This window comes from Mirounga leonina, unplaced genomic scaffold (assembly GCF_011800145.1).
Source record: "Mirounga leonina isolate KUSES-001 unplaced genomic scaffold, KU_Mleo_1.0 Mir_167, whole genome shotgun sequence".
NCBI lineage: Eukaryota > Metazoa > Chordata > Mammalia > Carnivora > Phocidae > Mirounga > Mirounga leonina.
The window spans coordinates 1534778-1547176 of NW_023270422.1; the positions used below are offsets into that span (position 1 = coordinate 1534778).

The 12399-nt window shown below is 45.2% G+C and overlaps 1 long non-coding RNA gene across 1 annotated transcript; it reads right to left on the reverse strand.

Annotated features, from left to right (window-relative positions):
• Nucleotides 1-544: 544 nt before the first annotated feature.
• Nucleotides 545-10485, reverse strand: LOC118016441. Its single transcript, XR_004680830.1, has 3 exons — nt 9581-10485; nt 1988-2134; nt 545-813 (listed from the first exon to the last, which is right to left on the reverse strand). It is a non-coding gene; the product is annotated as an uncharacterized LOC118016441 (long non-coding RNA).
• Between the last annotated feature and the right edge of the window lie 1914 nt (nt 10486-12399).

Consider the following 12399-nt stretch of genomic DNA (forward strand, 5'->3'; position numbering starts at 1 on the left):
GCTAAGATGAGTTAATAACAACAGTGACATGGCTCCAAGATCACAATCACATCTCCCTCCACTTTTTCCACTAATGCTTTTCTTCTTAAACTATAAAAGCAATATATGAGCTTTGTTAAAAAAAAAAAAAAGCAAACATTTCCACGTAGCCATTGCCATCAATACAGGGTTACTATTGAAGTGAATGGGCAAAGTAAAAATTCTCTTAGGCACATTTACCGAGAGGGGGAGCATATTTCATGATATTACAAAGGAAGGGTCTTATGCCGTTTAGTTCGGGGTTAGGGGAGAGGTCCCAGAAGTCAGAGCGCCACCATTTTCCATTCATGTATACATTTGCTTTATCCTGTTTATTTGTGCTTAGGTGGAAACACAGTGGTAAACAAGACATAGAGACAATTGGAGGAAAATCATTCCTTTTGTGAAAATTCATTATCAAACATTCAGTTCTTTTTTTTTTTTAAGATTTTATTTATTTGACAGAGAGAGACACAGCAAGAGAGGGAACACAAGCAGGGAGAGTGGGAGAGGGAGAAGCAGGCTTCCTGCCAAGCAGGGAACCCGATGCAGGGCTCGATCCCAGGACCCTGGGATCATGGGACCTGAGCCGAAGGCAGCCACTTAACCAACTGAGCCACCCAGGAGCCCCTAAACATTCAGTTCTTAATGTGCTTTTTGCAAGTTCATACCTGGCCACTAGCTTGCTAGGGCTAATAGTAGGGATGCTGGAGCAGGAAGCAGATGTCTCAGCATTTTGAATGGAGCAAGAATGGACTGCTGAGATACAGACACACAAGAAAAAGTCCTCTGGAGCTGGAAGAGAAGATGGATAAGAAATTATTCTCTTGGCCATGATTGATAAGGGTCATCAATAGTCTTTCAACGACGAGGTTGTGGACCTGAATACGTGAACTCACTGTGTAGCCTTTATGTTCATTGTATGTAAGTAGATGCAGAAATAGAGAGATTTGTATTTCTCCTTGTGGAAGATGGGTTAAAGTCATTTCCAACAAATTCTTGCCTTGTGCTCAGGCAGTCCTGAGTCATAACAAATGCTACATAGAGCTCACAAATTTGAGCTCATTTAATCCCTGTAAAACCCTGGGAGGCAAGGACATTGTTGTCCTTATCTTGTTCTTTTCATGGCTAATGAGACTGAGGGCTGGAGAGGTCAGGAGCAGGATTTGGACCCAAGCTCAGAGTCCATGAGCTCAACCATGTATGCTATACTCTTAGCCTTCTCCCAGACTGTTCTACCTTGAACTGAACTGGGTAAATCCTGAGGACCCTTCAGAGCAAGATCCTATAGCACAGAGAACAAACCCAGGGAAACATGATCTTTTAGAGAACATGGACCTATGGCTCATTGCCTGAGAGTGTTACAGGTAACAAGGGTATTTACTACAAGGTTTGACCATCTCTGCCTCTTCTCTATTGCTCTTTCATAATGTAATTTGAAATATGGTATTTAAAGACAACCAAACAATACACAGAGCTGGAATGGAGATTTTCCACACCGAATGCTAGGAACAGAATGTCACATACACACACCGCTGTGTTTCTAAAGAACTCTTATTCTTAGCTTCAAAGAAGTATTCAGATGAAAACGTTGTGAGGAGGAATGAAATGTGCATTCTGGAGGTTTTATACACAAAGGAGCCCTATAAGAAGATGTACTGAGGACTCAGGTAAGTTCCATTGCTTTCCTCCCTGGCATTTAGGAGCTGTGGCCTCTCCTGGTGCGAGTGGGCGTGAAGCACACTCCCCCCCCACCCCCCACAGAAGGGGGTGTCTCTGCAACTCGCCACTGAGGGGTCACCTGCACCCACTTGGCACTGGCTGCACCAGGCCCGACCACCTGCTCCAGGGCGTCTGAGGGGCAGCCTCACAGCCAGGCCAGAGAGCTCTCTGTCAAACGGCATCCTGGCAAGGCCACAGCGCGAAAAGCCATGTTAATGAATTTCTGCACAGAAATACCAAATCCTACCTGTCTTCGTCCCACTTCAGTGGCCTCCTCTTTGCTTCCTCATGAGTGTCACCGTCTCTCAGGCGATCTCAACAGCGTGAACCTAATAGAAAGGGTTCCTCCAGTCTCGGGCTACAGCTACAGTGGAGAATATGTCTGATTCCCAGCCTGAAAGGACACGATATTATCATTTCAAAACTACAAAGATGATCAATTACACAACTTTTGTTAGACCGTGAAAAATATAGAAAATTAGGTGGATGTACAATTGAGGGGATTGCGACAGCCCAGTTTGACACAGAGTGTGGAGAAACAATAGAGCTATTGATTCATGGTTCAGAGGCATTGCTTAATTCTGTTCTCATCTTAGCCACCTTTTACACACATATGCACACACTCATGCAACACACACACACGCACACACATGCACACACATGTGCACACACGCACACATTTGCCCATACCTGCCTGCACTCATGGTGTTGATTGTTTCGTATGCCTCTGGCTCAGTACCGATGGCATGAGCCAAAATGCACTAAACAATCCCGGTGTGCCTGAGGCTTGGTTGAGCGTGTCATATTTATGATTCCACTCAATCCTCATTACAACCCTTTGATCTGGTATTATCATCCACTACACTATAACAGGACCACCCAAACGGAGATTTTGCAACGGATATATACAATGCTCAGTCTATGCTCCAACCCGGATCTGCTCTCTACCATCCCCAAAGGCCTCAATCGCTTTCCTTGACTCCTGTTCCACTTCGAGTGGAACACTCCCTAGTAATGGTTTACCCCACTCCTGTGGTCATGAGACCCAGCCACGGTTGTCCCTGCCAGGGCAGACAGAAGACTCCAGTGTCCTCAGACACATCACTGTCAGGTGAATCTGTAGAGGCTCTGGCCTGGAAATGCAGCAAAATTCTGATTTTTTTTCCCCAGGACAACTTTATCAGTGTGCTTTGATAATAAACATTAAAGTCTTCCAAATCCAATGTTTTTCATTTTCATTTTCTTCTTTTTGCTGTCCGCCTTTTAGGAGTCCTACAGGTGGCCTTCCCAGACTATACCCACCAGTACCTTTAGGGAGCCACCTCTGTGAGTGAAAGGGGTCTTCCGTGTGGCCTGAGGGTCAGATCTCCACCACCCATGAAACACGCAGCTGCCCGCCCCACAGTCTTCCCTCACCCTCTGCCTGCCCTCTTTGGCTTTTATGAATGATAGACAAAGCATTCTCTCTCTCGCTGCCAGGCCCGTCCGCAGTCAACAATTTGTTTTTAGCTCTACCCTGCTTACCAACAGAAAGCCTGCTCTATGATTTCAATCACCCCTCCTGCCAATTGCAGTCATGTAGGGAAGAGGAGTTCAGAGCAAAGATGCAGGTGGGGTGAATCCCAGGTGACACTCAGCCCACCGCTGTGGAAGCCAAGTCACAACCTGCCCCTGGGGAGAGCAAGGAGCCAGAGTGTGCGGGCAGCATGGCTGGATGTGAAAGCCCCCAGTCTCCCGAAGTCAGACATCTGAGTCGCCAGATCCTCCCACTGCCTTTGATGCCCAGCCTGCTGGGTCAGCCCTTCCGCCCTATCAAGCAGCTCTGCTAACTAGTGAGCCCTCTGACCATGTCTTTTTTCTTCCCCATTAAAATCTCTTCTCTTAGGAGGACGGGATAGTGGTCATTTTCACATTAGTGTGAAATCCACAATAAGTTGTTTTCATTTCCAGGACATCTGTGTTTTAGGCAAGTTTTGGAAAAGAGAGCTGTCCCCATGCAATGGAATTTCGGATAATAAAGCACACTTAGCCCATGTTAGTTCCTCTTGTGCTTCAAAAAAAAAAAAAAAAAAGATGTGCTAATAAAAGGAAACCATAGCCAGGACCATAAGAGAAACCTGCTCATGGCTAAAGGCAAAATCTCAGAAGCTCCCTGAGGAAAAAAAGGGGGGACTTTCAAAGGAGTAGGAAAAGCACTGAGGATTGACTTTTCAGAAAGCTGGAAGAGAAAATGTTAAGAGAGAAGAGCAAACAGCTCAAGTAAATATGCTACCACTCAAGAATGAAGAAGAAAATTGTCATTTTGCACAAGAAATCACTAGGCAACCTGCCTTTCAGGCTCAAGAGGAGCCATGAAATCATTTAGCAATGGGACTTGGCATTGAACCCAAAGGTTATTTTGTGCCCAGAAAGTACGAAGCAGAGAAGTCTCTGTTACTAGCCTCTGTCCAGTGAGACATGAGTGCTTATCAACAAGCAAAAGATAATTTAAATGGTAACAAAGAACTCTGTCCTGGTGAATTGGGAGAGAATTTCTCTTTTCCAAGAGTTAATTTCTGAGGAACAAGTTATCTCTGACCTATGAGAAGAAGGTGGAGGGGATTTGGGAGGCAACCACAACTGCACGCAAGGGGCCGAAGGGGGACATAAGTGCAAATGGCTGAATTTCCAATGAGCTGACGGTTTGGTTAATATCTTGTGCCACTGCTAAATTCTGTTCTTCATAATTCTGCCATGGTTAGGTGAGGTCTGAACACCAGGGGAAGGGAGTGACGAGTTGTAAACACACTCTTTGACCTCTTTTTGCATTTCTTCTCTAAGTCTAAAATGAACTCATCACAAGGGTTTGTGGTTTGGGGTTTTCCAGAGGTCCATCTAAGGATGGCTGGTTTCTAGGTTGTGATGTGCAGTGTTGCTGCATGGATTCATGGGCCTGCGCACAGGACATCCTTCCTGATGCCGCCAGCACTCGTATAATCTCAAGAAACAACCAAGCACACACTCTAACAAAACAAAAACATCACACACAGAACAACACGGCAGAAACAGAAACACAACGCATGGGTCCAGAGTGATGCTGGGCCCCGGCTCACAACCTGTCCTCCACACCCAGGCAGTTCCCCAAGCTGCAGGCTTCTAGGGGTGGGAAGCAAGCAAACACATTTGTGGCCTCCTTGTTGGAGGCCTGCGGGACTCCTCAAAGGGCTCTCAGCCTCCCCAGGCTCCTGTCCTGTGAAAGTGGGGCTTTAAGCCAGAGCCACCTTCCTGCTTCCCGTGTCCCCTACTGGTGCCTAGCAAGGGGACAGCCAGGTGCTGATCTCCTGCCTCTCTTTGCCCACAGAGGCACACACAGGCAGCAGCGCCTGCATGCACCTCAAAACTTCCTCTACAGTTCGGTGTTCCGGGCAAAGATAGTCCTGATAGGAAATTGAGTTGTCAATGTCAGGACCACCTCATCTGCTCCTTTGGTCATGAGTCATATGAACTGTATATGCTCTATTAGGTGGTTTGGGCAGGAACTTGGCCCTAAAGAAGAGGAAGGACAGATGTACCAAGTTTCAGCATCTATCAAAACAGAAGTAAATTATCTTCAGGAATCCCACACTTAAGGTTCTCCATCTTCACATAAGAACTAATGAATAGCAACAGCATCTCCATCTTCTATCCTAGAAACACACACATTAATGATCCAGCCTACTCAGAGTTTTAGGTTGTGTTGCAGCCCCCAGTATTACCACCATTCTTGAGTTTAAGTGAAGGTACTATTGAAAACTCCATGTCCAAGTCCGCTCACAAAGCTCTCAGCCTGCCTCCCGTACCACCTCCCAACACAGAGCACCGTGTGACGGAGCTGTGCATATCAATTGAACTTGGGGCTTCTGTGAACATAATTTCCCTCCCTCCCTCCCTCCCAACAGCTCCTCCCAACACGAGACCCCATGTTAGGGAGAGAGGATAACAGCAGACCTTGGCAACTACTCTCAGATTCTTCTGGTCTGTGTAAAATGAGGTTATATCTCCTCCCCACCACACGCCCAGAGCTCACTCTTGCATCAGGGAGTCAGTATCCACCAGAGCTCTGTCGTATGGCTCAGGTGGCCAGGTAAGGCTGTGGGGTGGGGGGGTGATAGGACAAAGCTGAATTCCCACGCACCTAGATTCAGGGACTGAGAGAACCTTAAGATATACCCTCCACAGGATAGAAAAGGCCAAACTTTCTGGTTTAACTGACATCAAGCAGGTGGATAGGAGTTCTGGGGATTTGGGGGGAATATCTTGGGTACATAGTAATAAAAACAAAACCAAACCAAACCCCTGACTTTTTGGTGAATCTAAGAATGAAACCAGAGGGTCAGAGCTTTGCAGAGTCTAGAGACTCTGTCTTCCTCCTTTCCACTGTGCATGTACCATCTCTCTGAAATACTGGAGTGAATGAGATGGAGGGAGTGGGCTCTGAGCCAAGAGCTCAACATAATTTGGTTCAATGAATGAAAAGAGACAGTTACAAGATTCAACATGCATCCTCTGCCCCCTTTTACCCATTTTTCTATTCTGTAGAATCATATCACCCTCAGGGGCAATGATTAGTAGGTTTGAGATAATTTGCAGACCTGACCAGTTACAGAGCAAGAGTTTCTTTTTGTTCACTTTTAAGAAACACCCCACTGTATATAAAAATACCCAGGCCCTCTCTGGCACTCACTGAGCTCCATTTATCATCCATTTAAAAAAGGAATTTCTACCAAGATGGTGCTTTCCAGACCTCTTCCATTTCGAACCTTCTGGTGTTAAAGCTGCCATTGCCTGGTGTAGTTGAGATTTGCCTAGTTTATGAATATAAGTCTTCTATCCTAGCATTTTGTCCTTTTGGAGTTCAAGACACTTGACTTTTGGTTCCAGCACGGCTGTCTCATCATTCAGTGGCCACTGAGTAAGTCACAGAGGAAAATAACATCACCTTCCCAGAGTCACAGTGAGGGTTAAGTTGGATGCAGCATGTGAGTGTTCCTTGCATTGAGCCTGGAACACAGGCCCTCCTGCCCTGGCCCATTTCCTACACAGTGGGGGCCATTTTTTGTAGTTGGTATTTACAGAAGCAGAAGAACTTTTAGTACAGCTAAGTAGATGATGAAGAAGAAAAACAACTTAAAAGCTTACAAGTTTGTTTAATAATGCCCACAGAGGGATATATGGAAAATACAATTTTAAACTGAGTAAGGATGTTGGCTTTTCGTGTAACTATGATAATTGTTATTTTTTGCTAATTTTTTAATAAAATTATCTTCCTATGATATTTTGCTTTGGTGATAGCAAATGGATCAAAATATTACTGCATGTCAGTCCTAGATACAGCACCTAAACAATGTCTACTTAATTAAAATAGTGCTGGGCAATACTGAGGTTCAGCAGTCCTCATTCTCCTTTCTGCTCTGTGCATACAGGAGACCATACTTCACAGCATCCTTGCAGTCAGATGGAGCCACATGTCTAGATCTGACCAATTAAATAGGAGCACGAGAGGCTTGTGTCACTTCTGGGCTGAGGCAGAAAGCCCCAGCATGAGCCTGCAGTCTCTTTCTTAATCTCCTTGAGTCAGAGATGTCCCAGATGGCAGAGTCTCTGCCAGCCTCAATCCCTGGGAGCCCATGTGGAGCAGAAGACCCCCTGCACCAAGTTGGATATGAGTAAGAAATAAGCCTACAGTGTGACATCAATGAAATTTCATGGTTCCTTTGTTATTTCAGTGTAACCTGGTCTGTCCTGAGTAATACAAAAGAACTAACGAAGAGGAACAGATTTAAAAAAAATAAGAAAGATCATCACTAAATTACCTCTTAACAATCATGGCCATAGGGTCCTGCTAATCAATAAGGAAAGAGTCAGAAAGTAGTGAGACTCCAGACACACCATAAAGCAACTTACGGATAATACTCACTTCTCCAAAATCCTTCTCACTTAAGGGATTCCACATTTGTCTGTTGATAAGTTATCTAACTTGTTGAAATGAAAATAATTATGGGTTATTTATTCCTTCAACAAATATTTGTGTGCCAGATTAACCATAATGTGATAGGAAATGGGCAGCCAAAAAGACAAACACACAAAATCTATCATGTGAAAGGTGGTGATAACCACTAACTTAAAAAGGAAAATGTGAGGAAAGAGGGTAGAGAGTATTGGGTGGGGATGCAATTTTAAATAGGGTTGCAGAGAATATCTCACTTAAAAGGTGAGAGAGTGAACTATGCTGATATCTGAAGGGAAAGCGATCTAGGCAGAAGGAACAGGAAGTGCAAAGGGCCTGAGGTGGAAATGAGCTTGGTATGTTTGAGGAATAGTGAGGATGTCCGAGTGGCTGAAAGGAGCAGGCAAGAGAGGGGGCAATGGGAGATAAGGACAGTCATCTTTGGGTGTTGGTGGTGCAAATATGTGGGGTTCTGCAGGTACTGTAGGTAAGATTGGTTTTACTGAAGCCAGAGGAGGGTTTGAGCAAAGGAGTGCTGTGCTCTGGCTGTTCTGAGAGAAGTCAGAAGGAGCAAGGCAAGGGCAGAAGAAGGGAGACCAATTAGGAAACCATTACAACAGCCCAGGGGTGGAAAGATGGTCTTTGGCCAGGGTGGGGCAGCGGAGAAGGTAAACAGCAAAACACAGGTAGAGCTGCAGGAATTGCTGATGGATATAAGGTGTGAGAGTCAACAGTGTGCTAAGGGTTTAGGCCTGAGGAACCACATATTGAACACCTTACCTGGAATCATCATATCCACATGTCAGTAGAAGCACCACTGGAAATACACATGGAGAAATGCAAACCCAGAGAGATGGAATCTCCCAAGATCACCAATATGGCGGTCCAGGATGAGAACACACCCCCATCTGATCCCGAAACCCATGCTTCCAATCATTCCTTGTGACCCTGCTCCTTGTGGAGAGCATTAGAAACAGAATGAAAAGCAAGAAATTTAGATAGAACATAGTAACCAAGAGAAATCCTCGCCGGATGTCTCATTCTTTCTTAAAGCGCACATACCACCCAAGTGGCTTCTGAATTACTGAGGACCTCAAAGGAGTGTTTCCTTTTGTCATTTGCAAAAGAAAAAGGGGTCATTTCCAAAGGTTTTCTTTGTACATCCTCTTACCATCTACCACTGTTTTATGTTTTAGTGTGAGGCCCAAAGTGTTGGAGGCCCTTCTGGGGGCTGCTATTGGGAAGAACATTTCATTGTGTAACCATGAACATCGGTTACTGCAAGGAGTTCTCCAGTTTTTGACCCATGTCAACGTATTTTCTGATCACCCTGGAAGGAAAGGGCAGCAGTTGGAACTTGGCCCATGTACCTTATTTCAGCTCTGACACACATGCAGTGGCTGCAGGGGGCTCTGGGAAGAGTCAGTACACTCAAGAGAACCATTTTCCTCTTATCATTTTGTTAAAATATTTACCTAATCCTTTCTTGCCATCCTTTACAATATTTTCTTGGGACTTAGAAAGGCACTATTTTCTTTCATGTAGGAGAGAAAAGTTTTTTCCAAAGTCTGAGTTTGGCAGTGTGAACCTTGGTTGTTTTTCTCAAAATGAATGGAGACTCTGGAACCCCACCCCAGCTACACTAAATCAAAATATTTTGGGTGAGACCTGAAACACCTGCGTTTTGAATAAGCTCTCCAGATTATTTTGAGACACACTAAATCTGAGCTAGCTGTGAGCTGGCTTAAGAACCAAAAAACCCAAAGTTCTAGCCTTGAGAGACTCACTATTTGCCACATTACCTTGGGCACGTCATTCTTGTCCCCTTGAGCCCGTTTCCTCAGCAAGAAAATAAGGAAAAAGTACAATACTCACTGAATCCCCTTCTAGCTCTAATATTTTATGAATATTCATGTTCTTCCTGGGATGCTGGCCAGCGATTTTCCATCACACGTTGGTTATTCCTTTGAAGGAAGGATCCAGCCACTTCGCTGGCCCAACACCATCGCTCAGACGGCAGACACTCCAGAAGACCACCTGTTCCCGCACTCTCCACTGCCGGTGTCCGCCCTTCCCAGCAAGGCTGTCAGAGCTGAGGGACCAGGCCGCCTCACAGGCTTCCGCTAAATGCTGTGTCACAGCCTGGCTGCAAGTGTCCGGGCTCAGAAATGGGCCTGGCCTCCCCCAGCCTGAGGAGGAAGCGGTAATGGACGGCCCTGCAGAGAGGCGGTAATTCTCTGTCCAGACTGAGCTCCCCTTCTCATGATGACTGAGGCCTTTCTCATGGCTGCAGTGAGCCCAGAGCAGAGGCCTGTTGTCAGCTCAACTGACACAGAAGGACTTGGCTTCCAAGGGAACCCAAGGCACTCTGCCCAAGGGTGAGGGCTTGGAACTGAACTTTGAAGAGTGCTCTCCTTTTGCTTCGTCTAGACAAATCCTTTCATCTTTTCCCATTCAGCTTAGGGCCTGGACCCCTTTCTTGACCACATTGGCTCGTATTGCTCTCCCCTTTCTTGGAGTCTCATGGTGCTCACCATGGCTACAGGCCCTGGCTTCTTATCCTGTCTTGCCTTTTCCACAGCTGATCTATGTGGGTCGAGGTGGTGCCATGGAGTGTCCACCCCTGAGTCTCAGGTCTCTGCTTTGAGGTGATGAGCCCACAGAGTGTGATGCAAGGATCCAATCAGGCAACAGATGGAAACTCCTGGCACATGATGAGGATCATCATTCTGTCCTGCAAAACTCTGGGAATTTAAGCTATAGTAGGTATAACCCTTCTTTTCCATTCCTAGAAAGTTTGACAGTAGCTGACTTTTCCTGAGTGCTTGCTACCTGCCGGGCACTGTGCTAAGTTCTTCCATGTCTGAACCATTCAGACCTTATAGCCACCCTGCCAGATAGGTCCTATTATTACACCCATTTTAAAGATGGGTAATAAAGAGTACATGATGGAGTCTGGGACCAAACCCAGATCTATCTGGTTCCAGAGTCCACCAGCCACGAGTGTCTGACTGTGACCTGGTTAACATGTATTGTGCGACCCTAAGTTTCTGGATGTTTCTATGTCACTTGGTTATGGATAACAAAGCTACCAAGTTCTTACTGTTTAATGCTATTGGTTCCTTCATCTGTTTAATCCCACAACTACACTATAAATTCCCACAATTCACCTCTGAACCCAAATTATTTTTCTTCTAAAGTACACTGGCATAATAGTAACAATAATGCTCATGGTAATAATAAATAACGTTGAGTCTAATTTTTCTTTCCTTGTGTTTAATGATGGCAAATAAATGTGAGAATGAAGAATAGCTAAACATAAAGATCAGAGCACTGGTGGGTCCTACCCCACAGCATGCCATCTGTCAGTGATGTGGGTCCTGTTGCCCTTGGGAGCACTATGGTCCTGGAAGGGCCAAGGTCTTGTACCTGCTCCTCAACGTTGGGGGAGAGGACAAGATTCTAACCATGGGAACGGAGCTGAAGCCTCGGGTTCGTTGTCACCAGCTTTGCGACTGAAACATTCATAAGCTCTTCTGCTTTTCTACCTAGGCTCACACCACCTGCCTAGTCAGGTTCTTGGAGACTAAAATAAAGCCATGCCTTGTGAACAAGCTTTGCAACCCTTGCTTGCTCACAAGCCAGAGGCGTTATTATTAAACAGTTCTGAACTGAAAAAGTGTTTTGTAAGCGTTTACTGTTTGGTTTTAATTTGAAGTAAATTTTTATTTTTATTTTTTAAAAAGATTTTATTTATTTACTTGAGAGAGAGAGAGAGATCGTGAGCAGCGGGGAGGGGTAAAGGGAGAAACAGACTCCCCACTGAGCCGAGAGCCTGATGCAGGACTCGATCCCAGGACCTGAGCTGAAGGCAGACGCTTAACTGACTAAGCCACCCAGGTGCCCTGAAGTAAGTTTTTAAATCTTAAGTTATTGAATTTTATACATTTTCAGAAGGCAGATATTTAATTCATGAGAGGTTCATTACCTGTAGCATTCCTTACTCTTTTGGACTAAGTAATCAAGGCAATAAGACAACAAAGAGAGGTCACGGCCACCGTAGAAGACTAATACGACACAACCACACTCATCTTAGACTCTAAGTCAGCAGTATTTTCCAGTGGTCTTCCAACAGTCAGTTCATACAAACTTCGCATTTAGTTAGCACGACATTCTTTAGATGAGGACGTGGAGGAAAATTGATCCATTTCCTATAAGCTTGACTAGTATTTGTCCCACCCAAAATAGGAGAGCGTTAGCATCTTTTTTTTTTTTTGCAACTTTTTTTTTATTCTTATGTTAATCCCAATACATTACATCATTAATTTTAGATGAAGTGTTCCATGTTTCATTGTTTGTGTATAACACCCAGTGCTCCATGCAGAATGTGCCCTCCTCAATACCCACCACCAGGCTAACCCATCCTCCCACCCCCCTCCCCTCTAGAACCCTCAGTTTGTTTTTCAGAGTCCATCATCTCTCATGGTTCGTCCACCCCTCTGATTTCCCCCCCTTCATTCTTCCCCTCCCGCTACCTTCTTCTTCTTTTTTTTTCTTAACATATATTGCATTATTTGTTTCAGAGGTACAGATCTGAGATTCAACAGTCTTGCACAATTCACAGTGCTTACCAGAGCACATACCCTCCCCAGTGTCTATCACCCAGTCACCCCATCCCTCCCACCCCACCCCCC